Raw genomic sequence first — 14500 nt, forward strand, 5'->3', positions numbered from 1 at the left:
CCTTTAATAAGCATGATTTCAAAGCTTTCAAGGCTTAATTGTGACAGCATTTAGTATGTAGGTGTAGCAGCTACCCAACGTTACAGCTGCTTTAGGAACACACATTTCTCTCCTCAGGAGTTTCATCGTGTCTTAGTGCTCTCCATCTATAAATAAGTCAGAGGAAGATGCTTCAGAGAGCACAGAAGACAGCAGGGGAAAACCCTTTTCTACAGGCTCCATGCCCACATGCTTGAAAGACACAAACTTTTGAACTCTGAGTGGAAGAATTCTGAGCATTCCCAGCACCACGTTTCTAAGCAAGTGATCGCTTGATCGACATACCCTTTTCCATAGTTGAACTGACTGCGCTCATTCAGACCCTGCTTCCCATTCATGAGAAATCTCGTGGGGTGGGTGGGATTTTTTTTAGGTCAAACAGTTCCAGACTCAGCACGTTAAGATTAAAAAGCACCGCCCCGCGCTCTCCATCTTGTTCTTTTCCTGGAAGGTCAATTTGCACTACTGGCAACATATTCCCAGTTTCAGCAAAGGCAAACCCAGACCCAAAGCTAGGTTTCGGAAGAGGATTCTTTCATCTAAGCAATGACATGATGATGGATTTGAACTTGTGGAGCAGAGATGCTAGCTAGCAAGAAGTGATAGCCAAAGGGCAAAGTTGTGACACCTCTTAGGCATTCATAAAGCTGCCTTCGCGTTGCTATGAAATATAAATAAAAGCTCTCTGCAGTGAAGAGGTTTTAATTATACAAGGTCATTGTTTTTAAACAACTTGCCGGTACTGTTCCTCCTGAGATGCTGTCAGGTCCCTCCCCTCACCTCACCGGGGCCTTGTTTACGCGATGATTGGTTGGGAAAAGCATAAGCTGGAACTGATATGGCTGGGATTCCTAGAAGCCCTTTAACGAGAGAGGCTTTTGCCTCATCCTCAGCCCATTAGGTCATCCACTAACTGAGGCTGAACTAGTCATGTTACTCAGGGCTGTGAAAAAAGTTTACACACCTGAGCAGCATAGTTAGGCCAATCTAGCCCTTGGAGTAGGTGTGGCTAGGTCAATGGAAGAGAATCCTGCTCGGAGAGGTGGACTAACTGCATTGAAGGAAAACCCTTGTATGGGCGCAGGAAATGCCCACGCTACGGCACCGCAACGGTGTAGCTGCAGTGCTGCCGCTGCAGGTCACAGTATAGACACAGCCTCAGCACGTGCAGCAAGGAGGAAAATAAACACACACTGATATGCTGCTGGAATGACAGTAACTGTGGTTGTTGCTCTTCAGTGCTAAGGGGAAATTGTCTCCGTGCTACAGCAGAATGAGGGTACGGCCAGGGGAAAAAGTAACTTAAAGGACTTACTGGTATGCCGGAGTCCTGAGCAGGGAGGCGGGGCCTCAACCGGAAGAGGTGGGGCCTTTAAATCCCTGGGACCTTTAAATCCTGAGGCTCCAGCTGCGGGGCTCTGATGGCGATTTAAAGGGCCCAGGGCTCCGGCCACTGCGGGGAGCCCCGGGCCCTTTAAATCTCCAGCCTGGGGAAACTGCCCCCTGCCGGTACGGTCGGCTGTGTACCGGCTCTTGCTGGTATGCCGTACCGTACCGGCTTACTTTCACCTCTGCCCACAGCCAATCAAAGAATAAGGCTAAGTAGTCTCTGCATTTCTGCTGTCCCAACAGGCTCGATCCTGGAAGGTGCTGTGTGCTCTGGTCCCTACCCAGAGAAACACTCGAGTTCATGCTAAACTATAAGTATTTGACTCGTGCCATTGACTTCAATGGGGGTTTGGATCAGGCCGCAGTCTGGATTAAATAAAAACTGATACCCCACTTTCTTTTTGACCTAGAGACAGTTAAACCATCCTCGCACCATGCCACCTGAGCACCTTCACCCAACACATCAGCTGAGCCTCTTTGGGGAGAGGCTGTGAATTATGGTTAGCATTACTATTTGTATGGAAGTAGTGCCTAGGAATCCCCATCATGGACCAATCTAGGACCCCAGTCTCGGACCACATGGACCTAGTGTGCTAGGTGCTGTCCATACGTAGAACAAAGCCAGTCCCTGCCCCGAAGAATTTACAATTTCTAATCCCCCTCGCTGCCTCCAAAAAGAAGCATTTCTCACTCTCATGCCCGCTGCCCTTCCTGGCTCCGACTGGGACAAGCAGAGGTATCAAAACACCAGGAGACAAACTTGCCTTACTCTGCTTCCAGCCCAGCCAGAAGCATCACAAGACATTCTCCCCAATTTTGCAAACTCGAGAGGTTTAGCAAAGCCTCTGACAAGCCTCCAACCTTTTGGGTGCTTATCTGAATTGAGCTAAGCTACAAAGACAAACACATCAGAGAATCTGGTTATACATGTGGTCCCAAGTTATAGTATAGCCTTGGCCTCTGCATGTTTTCCAACCAGGCTTTAGCCTTGATGCTTTTCTGGTACCATCCTGCAACATGATGCATTTCAATTGTTATCTGTATCAGAGTAGCACAATGCAACTCTATTGTTCTAGAGTTCTGGAAAACATTTTGGGATAGCCAGTTTAATCCTTGTATATCAGACTGATTTGAGCGTTATACTGGACTGCTTACCACATCCAGAGGGACATTTCCAAATCAGACATGTTTACAGGAGTAAGATCTCACTCCAGCAAAGACACAGCAAGTTCTCTCAGGGCATTCCATGCCCAGGCAGGTGAGCCAGGCTCTAAGTTGCTCTAATGGGCACTCTTACGAGCTGTTACATTCTTTATCTGCAGCCTCCTGGTTCTCAGAAAGGTGAGACATTCTTTCCTACCTGGAAAATCATTAAAGAAATTCTGGTCCTTAAGACTAAAAGCCCCACTGGGCGGTGGAAATAAAGGGATACATCCAACACGTATCGGTGCTCAGATACCATGGTGAGGTATTCAGATGCTATTGTGATGAGCACGGGATGGGTGGACAGCTAGATAGGAAACTGCTCTGGAGGAGGAACTGGATACAGAATCTAATAATTAAGTGCTCAGATATCATAGGGGTAACGGCTGTGGCGTGAGAACCTGAATTGAATCCCTCCAAGTTGTGATCCTTGAACAGGTGGGACATTTTTAGAACCATGTTAGCAGAGATACAGACTGAGGCCAAGAGAAATCCCTGCTCGTTCCCCCCAGCATCAATGCTCCAGACACCATGCTGCCTTGCATCATGAACTGCAGTATGGTACCACCCACGCTGATCACACTCTATGGGGTGAAGTCACCCTGACACTACAGAGAGAGAGAGTTTGCCTCCTTCTATGCCCATTCTCTGTCTGTTCAAACTAAGGCAACAAACCCTTTCTGAACCACATGAGTGGGGAGTAGAAGCCATTCACAAGAGCATGACCACTACATGCATATGCAGGGAAGGGGGTGAGTTTCAATACTAATAGTTAGGCTGTGATTTATTTAATAGTGCAGAACAGGTTTAAGTGCAGTAGTTTGCAGCTTTGGACAGAAGGAAAAATAGTACCTGGATCTTAAAAACAGATTCCTTTCTCTGTTCAAGGAATACCCAGAACTGGCTGCTACAGGAGAGAGACACAACCGCTTTGGGTCAGAGTAACTAGAGCTGGATGAAATGTTTCAGCAGAAATTTTTTCAAAAGAAAAGCCACCTTTTCAATGACAAACTGGAAAAAAGTTTTCAAAATTAAAAAAAAACCCTGAAAACAAACAAACAAACAAACAGTTATATTTTTGGAAAGCAAAAATGTGATTTTTTTTTTAATAAAACCGCTAAAAACTTAGAGCGTACCCAAACTTTTTCATTTTTTTTTAAACACAGAAAATGCCATTTTGTGAGCAGCTTTAATAACAGTACTTTACACTTACAAAGGACTCCTCCCTCTAAGGATCTCAAAGCACATTACAAACAATAAGGATTACAGCTGCACAACTGGGAGAGCATTATTTTCTGTATTTTACAGACCGGTTCCTGGCCCCACTGAAGCCAATACGAGTTCTGTCCTGATTTCAAGGGGCCAGGATTTTACTCAGAGAACCTAAGGGCTTGTCTACACAGGGGAGTCATGGGCAAGCTATTGCAAAGTAGCTAGCGTGTGAATTTACAGTGCAGTAGCAAGTCTGCACTAACTCTCTGTGCAGATACTTATTTCACACTGAATGCCATTGTGCGGTTCAGGTTAATGGGCTTCCAAAGGCACTCAGAGCAGAATAAGAGTGTCCACATGGGGAACTAGTGCAGAATAACTATACAGCACTTGCTATTCTGGGCTTTTTCTCCATGCAAAAAAGCCCTAATGCATAAGAACATAAGAAAGGCCGTACCGGGTCAGACCAAAGGTCCATCTAGCCCAGTATCTGTCTACCGACAGTGGCCAATGCCAGGTGCCCCAGAGGGAGTGAACCTAACAGGCAACGATCAAGTGATCTCTCTCCTGCCATCCATCTCCATCCTCTGACGAACAGAGGCTAGGGACACCATTCTTACCCATCCTAGCTAATAGCCATTTATGGACTTAGCCACCATGAATTTATCCAGTCCCCTTTTAAACATTGTTATAGTCCTAGCCTTCACAACCTCCTCAGGTAAGGAGTTCCACAAGTTGACTGTGTGCTGCGTGAAGAAGAACTTCCTTTTATTTGTTTTAAACCTGCTGCCTATTAATTTCATTTGGTGACCCCTAGTTCTTGTATTATGGGAATAAGTAAATAACTTTTCCTTATCCACTTTCTCAACATCACTCATGATTTTATATACCTCTATCATGTCCCCCCTTAATCTTCTCTTTTCCAAACTGAAGAGTCCTAGCCTCTTTAATCTTTCCTCATATGGGACCCTCTCTAAACCCCTAATCATTTTAGTTGCCCTTTTCTGAACCTTTTCTAGTGCTAGAATATCTTTTTTGAGGTGAGGAGACCACATCTGTACACAGTATTCGAGATGTGGGTGTACCATGGATTTATATAAGGGCAATAATATATTCTCAGTCTTATTCTCTATCCCCTGTTTGCTTTTTTGACCGCCTCTGCACACTGCGTGGACATCTTCAGAGAACTATCCACGATAACTCCAAGATCTTTTTCCTGACTCGTTGTAGCTAAATTAGCCCCCATCATGTTGTATGTATAGTTGGGGTTATTTTTTCCAATGTGCATTACTTTACATTTATCCACATTAAATTTCATTTGCCATTTTGTTGCCCAATCACTTAGTTTTGTGAGATCTTTTTGAAGTTCTTCACAATCTGCTTTGGTCTTAACTATCTTGAGTAGTTTAGTATCATCTGCAAACTTAGCCACCTCACAGTTTACCCCTTTCTCCAGATCATTTATGAATAAATTGAATAGGATTGGTCCGAGGACTGACCCTTGGGGAACACCACTAGTTACCCCTCTCCATTCTGAGAATTTACCATTAATTCCTACCCTTTGTTCCCTGTCCTTTAACCCTGTCCTCTCAATCCATGAAAGGACCTTCCCTTTTATCCCATGACAGCTTAGTTTACGTAAGAGCCTTTGGTGAGGGACCTTGTCAAAGGCTTTCTGGAAATCTAAGTACACTATGTCCACTGGATCCCCCTTGTCCACATGTTTGTTGACCCCTTCAAAGAACTCTAATAGATTAGTAAGACACGATTTCCCTTTACAGAAACCATGTTGACTATTGCTCAAGAGTTTATGTTTTTCTATGTGTGTGACAATTTTATTCTTTACAATTGTTTCAACTAATTTGCCTGGTACCGACGTTAGACTTACCGGTCTGTAATTGCCGGGATCACCCCTAGAGCCCTTTTTAAATATTGGCGTTACATTAGCTAATTTCCAGTCATTGGGTACCGAAGCCGATTTAAAGGACAGGTTACAAACCTTAGTTAATAGTTCCGCAACTTCACATTTGAGTTCTTTCAGAACTCTTGGGTGAATGCCATCTGGTCCTGGTGACTTGTTAATGTTGAGTTTATCAATTAATTCCAAAACCTCCTCTAGTGACACTTCAATCTGTGACAGTTCCTCAGATTTGTCACCTACAAAAGCCAGCTCAGGTTTGGGAATCTCCCTAACATCCTCAGCCGTGAAGACTGAAGCAAAGAATCCATTTAGTTTCTCTGCAATGATTTTATCGTCTTTAAGCGCTCCACTGGTTGTTTAGCAGGCTTCCTGCTTCTGATGTACTTAAAAAACATTTTGTTATTACCTTTAGAGTTTTTGGCTAGCCGTTCTTCAAACTCCTCTTTGGCTTTTCTTATTACACTCTTGCACTTAAGTTGGCAGTGTTTGTGCTCCTTTCTATTTGCCTCACTAGGATTTGACTTCCACTTTTTAAAGGAAGTCTTTTTATCTCTCACTGCTTCTTTTACATGGTTGTTAAGCCACGGTGGCTCTTTTTTAGTTCTTTTACTGTTTTTCTTAATTTGGGGTATACATTGAAGTTGGGCCTCTATTATGGTGTCTTTAAAAAGGGCCCATGCAACTTGCAGGGATTTCACTTTAGTCACTGTACCTTGCAGACAGAGGTTAAGTGCTTGCTCAAGAACACACAGCAAGTCTGTAGTACAGATGAGACCCCCAAGTGTCCCAATCCCCAGGCTTCAAGTCTAACTACTCACCAGCATTCCTTCCTTAAAGGCTTTGGGTAGTAAATGTTCAACAGAAAAATTCTTGGAAGTAGCAAGGGCCCCTTCCCCCCACCTCTATCAAAGATCCTTTGTTTAAAGTGAACATGTTTTTCAAAACCATCAGAACCAGGAAGATCCCCTCAAACACAGACTCATTGAAAGTAAGGTCTTCAGGCCAAGGGCCGTCACTATCTAAATAGACAAGAGAGGTCCGTCTGGACCGCTTCACAGCCATGCCCAATACAGGTACGGGCAGGAGTCTGTAGTGTAGATCTGGCCTCAGGACACTCATGCTTCCAGAGAGATATTTGGTCTTAGGCTTGGCCTACGCAGTTTTTGTACTGCTGTAACTGTTTTGGCTAGAGATGTGATTTTTAATTGGAATAGCTATAAACCCTTTAGTGTGGACCCATATATACCAGTATAAAGGTTCTTTACATCGGTATAGTTTATTCCTCTTCCCAGACAGGAAAACACACTTTTATACCAGGACAGCCGCATTCACGCTAAGGGACTTACTCTGCTTGTAGTACATCAGTATAGCTACAGCAGTACGACTGTGTTCAGACAAGCCTTTTGATTCTACTCCCAGCACAAAGAAAAGACCTAATTGTCATTTACACTAAAGTCAGTTTACACTGCTCAAGTTGGAGAAAGAGGCCCTCGGCCTTGTCTACCCACAAGTCATCCTGCTCTAGTTATACCAGCGATTCAGCCCCCGACGTGGACAGTTATCCTGCTATATAAGTTTTTATCCTGGGGTAGTTTACTCCCATACAGGAAGGAGAATAAGCTATTCAAGTATAAGGCACCTTTACTGTGATGTAACTGCTTTCACACTAGGGGTACAACTGTTTGGGTAAAACATTCCCCTAGCTGAAGCACTTATACCAGTACAAGTTGTGTGTGTAGACCAGGCCTTGGTGTAAATGATAATTAGGTCCCTGAGTGTCCAGCAGTAGGGTAATAAAAGAAGTGTATATCCACTGTAATGCGCAGAAGTTATTTTTTGGCCAGGCAATCTAGGTCAGGTTTTACTTCCAGAAAGTTAACTTGTGGTGGGTGTGCTGTGAAACTTCTGGCACCATCAGTGTGTTCCTAGAGCTCTGCAAATCATAACTTTTCTTCAGCAACAGAGGAAGAAACATTAAATTACTCTTTTCCCCTTCAACAAATTAGCAAAAAAAAATCCATCCCCCACTATGAGATCAGGGTTTCCACTTCTTATTTATCAATCACAGGAAATGCCTCCATGCAGACACCACTGGGGAGGAGAGAACCAGTTTGGATTAAATTAAAATTGACCAAGATTTTCATGCAAAACTTACGCAAGTTCTGAAGACGTTGAGGTAGCATCTTTATGTTCTAATTTCCCTGCCACATTTCCCTGCTCCCTGATGTTGGCTGGGACTGGAAGTACCAAAATACCACAAGAAGGGCTGTTCTGGTGACATTCCAGACTAGGCCTCAGACCCACAACTCTTGAGAAAACCTGACTTCCTGTCTAATTCCGAGCCCAGAGAAACTTGGACAAGCCTCCAGCTTTGGGATACCTATCCGGAACAGATGGAGCCAACCTCCCAGAGTCTGACTGGAGGGAAACAGATGGATGGTTCTCTACTCCAGCACTGCCCACAATCCCAAAGGACCTGGCTGTTTCTGCTAAAAAAAAGAAGATCAGCAGCAAAACAGTTGATGGTAAACTTTAAATTGCCCTCACTGGTCTTCAGCCATAATGACGATCCCTTTGCTTCTTTGGAGGCAGTTTACACCTCACTTCAAGCTACCATTTGTCTGGGTGCAGATTCAGAAAGAAAGGAGCCCATTGGCTCAGGTATGGAAGACTGACTTTGCAGCCATAAAAGCTAGCAACATAGGGCCAGCTCCTCAGCCGGTGTAAATCAATGTAGCGCCATTCTGATACAGAGAAGTGATAGGCGCTGTCCAGCTCCAGGGAATTCCTAGACTTTTGCTATGAAGCAGCAAATAAAAACTGTGTTGCAATTTTTACTCTCTTTCACAGAAACTATACCCAGACCACCTTTCAGAATAAGGTCTCAGACCTGCCAAACCTCCATACCTGGAGTTGCCATTGGACTTTAACCGGAGTGCTACACTTAGAGGATTTGTAGAATTGGATCCTTAAGTGATACATAATAGCAGCTGGAGAGAGAAACTGAGTGGCTTGGACCTGGGGGTGGGAGAAGTGGGGAGGATGTTTTCAGATGCAATTTGAAAAGAGATGGAGAACTGATGGAAAGGCCAGAAAGGTTGTTCCAGACAAAAGTCCCCACAGAGCAAAAGGCTTTTGCACCAACAGTACAAATGCCAAGAGAGGGTGTCAAGGGCCCTGAAGTAGGTGTGAGCACATGGACGTTTTTAAAAGAAATCTGGAGAGCCTTTGCCTCCAGACGCCCACACACTAAGGCTCCCATTCTGCAAACACTTACACACTTGAGTAGTCCCATTCACCCGCATAGGCTCAACACACACGAGCAGTCACATTGAACTCAATGCGACTGCTCATGTGCATAAGCGTTTGCAAGATCAGGAACTAAGTGCACCCAAGTGAGCTCCATCCATATGATCTGGGAATTAAAGAATGTGCACATTAACAAAGGACTCCTGCCGTCATGTTTCGTCTGTCTGTGACAAAAGCCACATGCACACAGAGTCCATTGTGTGTGTCTCCCCTAAACCCAGAACAAAAGTCCAAGAGGTTACACTGGTGACAGAGCACAGACAGAATTGCTCATACAAATGCATCATTAAAAAGGAACATATTCCCATGTGGCCAGACATGGTAAAAGACTTGCAAATAGTTTGTTCTTTTCCTTCCGCCTTCTATCTACCTGACCCAACGTCCTTTCCTGCTTCACACCATTCCCCGATTATGAGGGCTCACCCTGGCACCACTGAATCCAGGCCCAAAGCATGCCCAGTGCTGTTCAGTCATGTAGGAAGATACAGTCCCCGCTCCAAGAGTCCACAAACCTCTTTACGGATAAGACACTCTGTCCTGCTCACACTCGGCTCCTTTCCTCAGCCACTGAAGAAAGTCTGGTAGCCCCTGCCTCCTTTAATAAGCAAAACAGCCGTGTAGGCTGGGGCACTCAGTCACCAACCTGAGAAAACAAGTCAGGTCAGTTCCTAGCCTTTACACCAAAGCTCGGTTTTCTGTGATTAGAAAGTTGGCAACCCCAGGTCCACAGGGTCTCACCACCTCATAGTTCTCTGCTACAGGTACGGGAACGTGTCTTCCCAGCCCTCTTGGGCCCAGGCTGCCTCCTTTACATCCTCCAGCTGGGATTCACCAGCTCCAATCACCTCATGCTGCCCAGCTGGGTTGGATTTCCCAGCACCTACCTGCTTGCCGGGCTCTTCTTCAGACAGAGCTGGCTGCTCCCTAGCCCAGATGGCCCTGTTACAGGGAGGCAGCGTTGTCCAGTGGTTAATGCACAGCACGGCAACCCAGAACTCTAGGATTCTATTCCCTGCTCTACCATTGACCCCCCCACAGCACCCGGGCCAAATCACTTTCTCTTTGCCTCGGTTTCCCCTCCCAAGCTGTGTGTCTTCAGTGCAAAGACCATCTCTCACTGTCTATACACTGACAGGTTTCAGAGTAGCAGCCGTGTTAGTCTGTATCCGCAAAAAGAACAGGAGGACTTGTGGCACCTTAGAGACTAATCAATTTATTTCAGCATGATCTTTCGTGGGCTACAGCTCGCTGTCTGTGTGTTCCATTCTATGCATCCGAAGAAGTGAGCTGTAGCCCACGAAAGCTTATGCTGAAATAAATTTGTTAGTCTTTAAGGTGCCACAAGGACCTTTCAAGGACTCAGATAATAAATGATGATATAATAATGCATATATATTAAAAATTACAATAATCATTTTATATACTCAATTATTAATATGTACAGAAATCTATATTATAATCTAGTAACGATTAATAACAGCATGGCTATTGTCTTTTGTAATAGTCAGACCAGCGTGGGGTGAGGGCAGAGCTGAAGGAGGTTTTGATGAGTGATTTGAAAGGGGACAGGGAGGTTGCTGGGCCCAGGGGAAGAAATCCGTTCAAGTTTTGCCTGAGTAACAACTGAGGCTTTGATCTGACTCGTGATTAACTACTGCCCCCATCTCCACCCCTGCAAGAGAAGCAAATGGGTAAATACTCCATTAATCCCAGGCTACAGAGAGGCTTAGCCTAACATTTCCCAACGTGGCACCTAATTGTGGACACCTCCATAGGAGGGCTGATTTTCACACCACTGAGCAATCAGAACCCAGCCTGTCATCTAGAGATTTATAATGAATTCAGCATTCAGTGGAACTGATATGAAATCGCTGACTCAAAGTCTCGGTCTGTGATCATACTGATGTTTGAGCACTGGAGAGAGCTGCCATATCTGATTCTAAGGTCAAAGGTTCTGATTCTGACCTCACAGCGCCTTTACACATCGGCTTCAATTGAGTTAATCCTGATTTACTCCAGTATGACTGAGAGAAAATTCAAGCCTCTATTTTAAAGATGAAACCCGTCAGAAGCGGATTTCAGCCCTTCCAACTCCGGTGCAAGTCTCCTAGGGTTAAATCTGATGTCTGCCTGCATCCCATGTCCTACACTGACACTTTGGAAAATAAGCCGTGGCCTCTCCATGGCCCAACCAGCTATGGAGCTTCTTCTCTTCTACAGGAATATACAGATGTAGAAGTTTCCTTCTTCCATCTTTGTCATGTTCATACCCAGAACAGAGCAGCATGGCCCAACATGCTTTGAGGAGCAACTGGTAACATCTGGCAAATTGTCCAGCAATACATCTACTAAGTATTTTCAACATTCAGTTCAATTTTTTCCCCTGCCAGTTAAACCCAAAACACTTGAAATCTTTAATGCAGATTTGACATTTCAATCACGCACCCCTCCCCCCGCCAAAAAAGAAAAACCCCAACAACAAATTGCCCAGGTGCCAATGCACTCGACTGTTTACTCTGACTGTATAAAGAAATGAAATGGAACCTGTAAAACATGGAGGGTGATTCTCCACGGCCCGGTGTGGTCAGTTACGCCTGGGCACAAATCGTGTTGAATGGGAGTGAATGGCTAAGCAAGGAGCAGGTGGGTGCACCCTCTGTGGGTGCATAAGGCCATAACCAAGGTGGTTCTGATGCTTGGGGAGCAGTGGTGATGGACTGAGAGGCTGTGTAGGGGCTCTGTGCTGCAGTTCATCTGTCGCAGTTGTGTGCTGGGAGAAGCAGGGAGCAGCCAGTGGCTCTACAAAGACCCTGCTGAGCCAGGCCACAAAGGCTGTGATATGAAACCGAGTGGCCAAGCCCACCTTGCTGGGTCAGAGCATTGTGGGCATGGCCAGGCTTGGTGACGAGGGTGAAGTCTTCCCCGTGGGGGGCGGGAGGGACCTTTCCTGAGCTGAGCTGCTGCACCAGATGTGTAATGGGAGCTCTTCCTGGCTTTGATCCTTCTCAGGATAAAATGGGCACGTCTGATTTTTGCAGCTTCTGTTCTTTCCCCTGCCTGTGCGATATGGACTCACCTGCAATTAGGGGCATGTGTCTGCCAACTGCTTCATGCAGGAAAGAAGGCTGTAATTTATTCCACAAACTCCAGGCTTCTTGTTATTTTTCGGTGCATGCCGGGAAATGAGGTGAGTGCCCAGTGTCTTAACTCTCAACACGCCTGCTTTAGTCAAGTGAATTTAGTACAGGTGAAAAGGTGGCAGATTAACAGCCCTGGAGACTGAAGTCCTGTGTTTATCCCCAGGTACAGCCCAGCCCGTGCAAGCGGCTCCTCCCCTCCCCTCCAATGTGTCTCAGTTCTGATAGTAAAGACCAGAGTGACTTTGGCCCATTCTTCCTTTGGCCTAGCTGCCAAGGCTGCCTCTAGATTAGCCCTAAAGCTAACCGGGCTTTGGTGCAGTGGGACTCTGACAAGAGTCAGGTTTGCCTGGTCTGAGATTCCACCCGAACTCCAGGGTTTATTTATACATTGATGTACAGCTGGAAAACAAGCCAGCTTGGTCCAAAAGCCACTTGGCACTAACCCAAGGCTCCTAGCAATATGCATCCAGTGAGCAGGGGTTTGTGCACACACCTTAAACTACCAACTGCCACTTTCCAGATTATCCAAGTGCTTGAACGGTCATTCCCAGCAATTTCTACATGCTAGCTCCGGCCCTGGCAGTCAGCCAATGCCCAAGAAGCCAATAACCCTATTCCAGCGCAGTGTTTAAGGAAGTTGTTTCACCTGTAGCTGTGTTCTCAAAGGGTTGTTCGCTACCACAGAACTCCCCCCCTCCCCTCTCTGAGGGAGGAATGGTACGAGCTGTGAGGGACGGGAGGTCTCGAATCCAGGTCCGTGGGTCCCTAGATAGTGCCTGGGCTGCAGCTGCCACCCAGCAGCTTCCTAGACCCACCTGCATGGGAAACAAATATTTAATAATGGGTTCTTCAATTTAGCAGAGAAAGATTTGACAGGATCCAGTGGCTGAAAGTTAAAGCTAAACAAACTCAGACTGGAAACAAGACACACATTTTTGACAGTGAAGGTAATTAACCACTGGAACAACTTTTCAAGGGTTGTGGTGGATTCTCCATCACTGACAATTTTTAAACCAAGGTTGGATGTTTTTCTAAAAGAGACGCTCTAGGAATTATTTTGGGGAAGTTCTATGGCCAGTGTTATACAGGAGGTCAGACTAGATGATCAGAATGGTTCCTTTTGGACTTAACTTCCTTGCCATGAAACTTCAGAGCAGGAAACCCTGATGACAAAGCAAGATTTCAAGTGCTGCAGGTTTCCCGGAACCTTGGCTACATAATTCATCACTTATAAATTATACACGTTAAGTCTGTTGACACAGACAAATTAGGATCGGAGATGCAGGGCTGTCCTATATTCTCTGGGCCAACTGAAAGTTCGGATGGAGGAGGGGAATACGGTCAATGAAATGAAAACTGGGACATTAAGTGTGAGTGAATTAAACAAACACCATCTCCTGCAGGTCAGTTCTCAGAGAGAGAACTCACCTCTAGGCACATCTGTTCTGATCCTATGGCCCAGCCCACAGAATGGCTATGGCTACTCCCTCTACTGGACGATAGCTATGCATCTCCTCCATCCTTAGAGGTTTAAGGCCCGGCTTGACAAAGCCCTGGCTGGGCTGATTTAGTTGGTGTTGGTCCTGCTTTGAGCAGGGGGTTGGACTAGATGACCTCCTGAGGTCTCTTCCAACCCTACTATTCTGTGATTCTATGATCTCCAATGCACTTCACCAGTGTGAATGAATGAATCCTCCCAGTACCCCAATGAAGCGAGTAAGCATTATCCCTATTTTACAGGGAGGGAAGCTGAGGCAAAGAGTTCAGGGCCTGATCCAAATCTCAACAAAACCAAAGGGTGTTTTTTCCACTGACTTCAGCAGGCTTTGGATGAGGTGATTTGCTGAAGGCCAGAGAGGCAGTCAGTGTACAAGATGAGGATAAGAGTTCAGGAGTGGCTGGACAGTCCAGTGCTCAGTGCACTAAACCAGTGGTTCACAAACCCCTTCATATTATGGATCTGTTCTTAAGATACCTGCAGAAATGAACATGTCCTCACCTAGCCTTTCCATCCCAGCTCTACAGCTCCACACCAGCAACCGTAGTGCTTGGTTACAGGAAAAAAGTGTTAAGGATGAAGATGACGTGACAGAAAAATTAATCTGCTTTGAAGCAATGGATCTGGCTACTTGGTTCCATCCCCCTATTTCATACCTGGGCTGTGCGTGTCTTCTCCCAGGGTGTGGGATTTTATGGTCCTCTGCACCAGATCTCCTGCACCCCGTTGCTGATTTCTCTTTGCAGTTTGATTCAATTTTCCTGTATATTTGCAACCCCTCCAACTTTA

General features: G+C 45.6%; 1 protein-coding gene across 9 annotated transcripts in view; it reads right to left on the reverse strand.

The window, feature by feature from the left end:
• Window positions 1–14500, reverse strand: part of LZTS3 (leucine zipper tumor suppressor family member 3) — a 121599-nt gene that overhangs the window by 43646 nt on the left and 63453 nt on the right. Inside the window, exon 1 of one of the 9 annotated variants that reach the window (XM_039541849.1) lies at window positions 325–345. The exons of the other annotated variants lie outside the window; for them this stretch is intronic. The gene's annotated coding sequence lies outside the window, so the exon portion shown is untranslated. Of the gene's footprint in view, window positions 1–324; window positions 346–14500 lie in introns of those variants that run through there. 9 annotated transcript variants of the gene reach the window in all.

The sequence above is a fragment of the Mauremys reevesii genome, linkage group 5 (assembly GCF_016161935.1).
Source record: "Mauremys reevesii isolate NIE-2019 linkage group 5, ASM1616193v1, whole genome shotgun sequence".
Lineage (NCBI taxonomy): Eukaryota > Metazoa > Chordata > Testudines > Geoemydidae > Mauremys > Mauremys reevesii.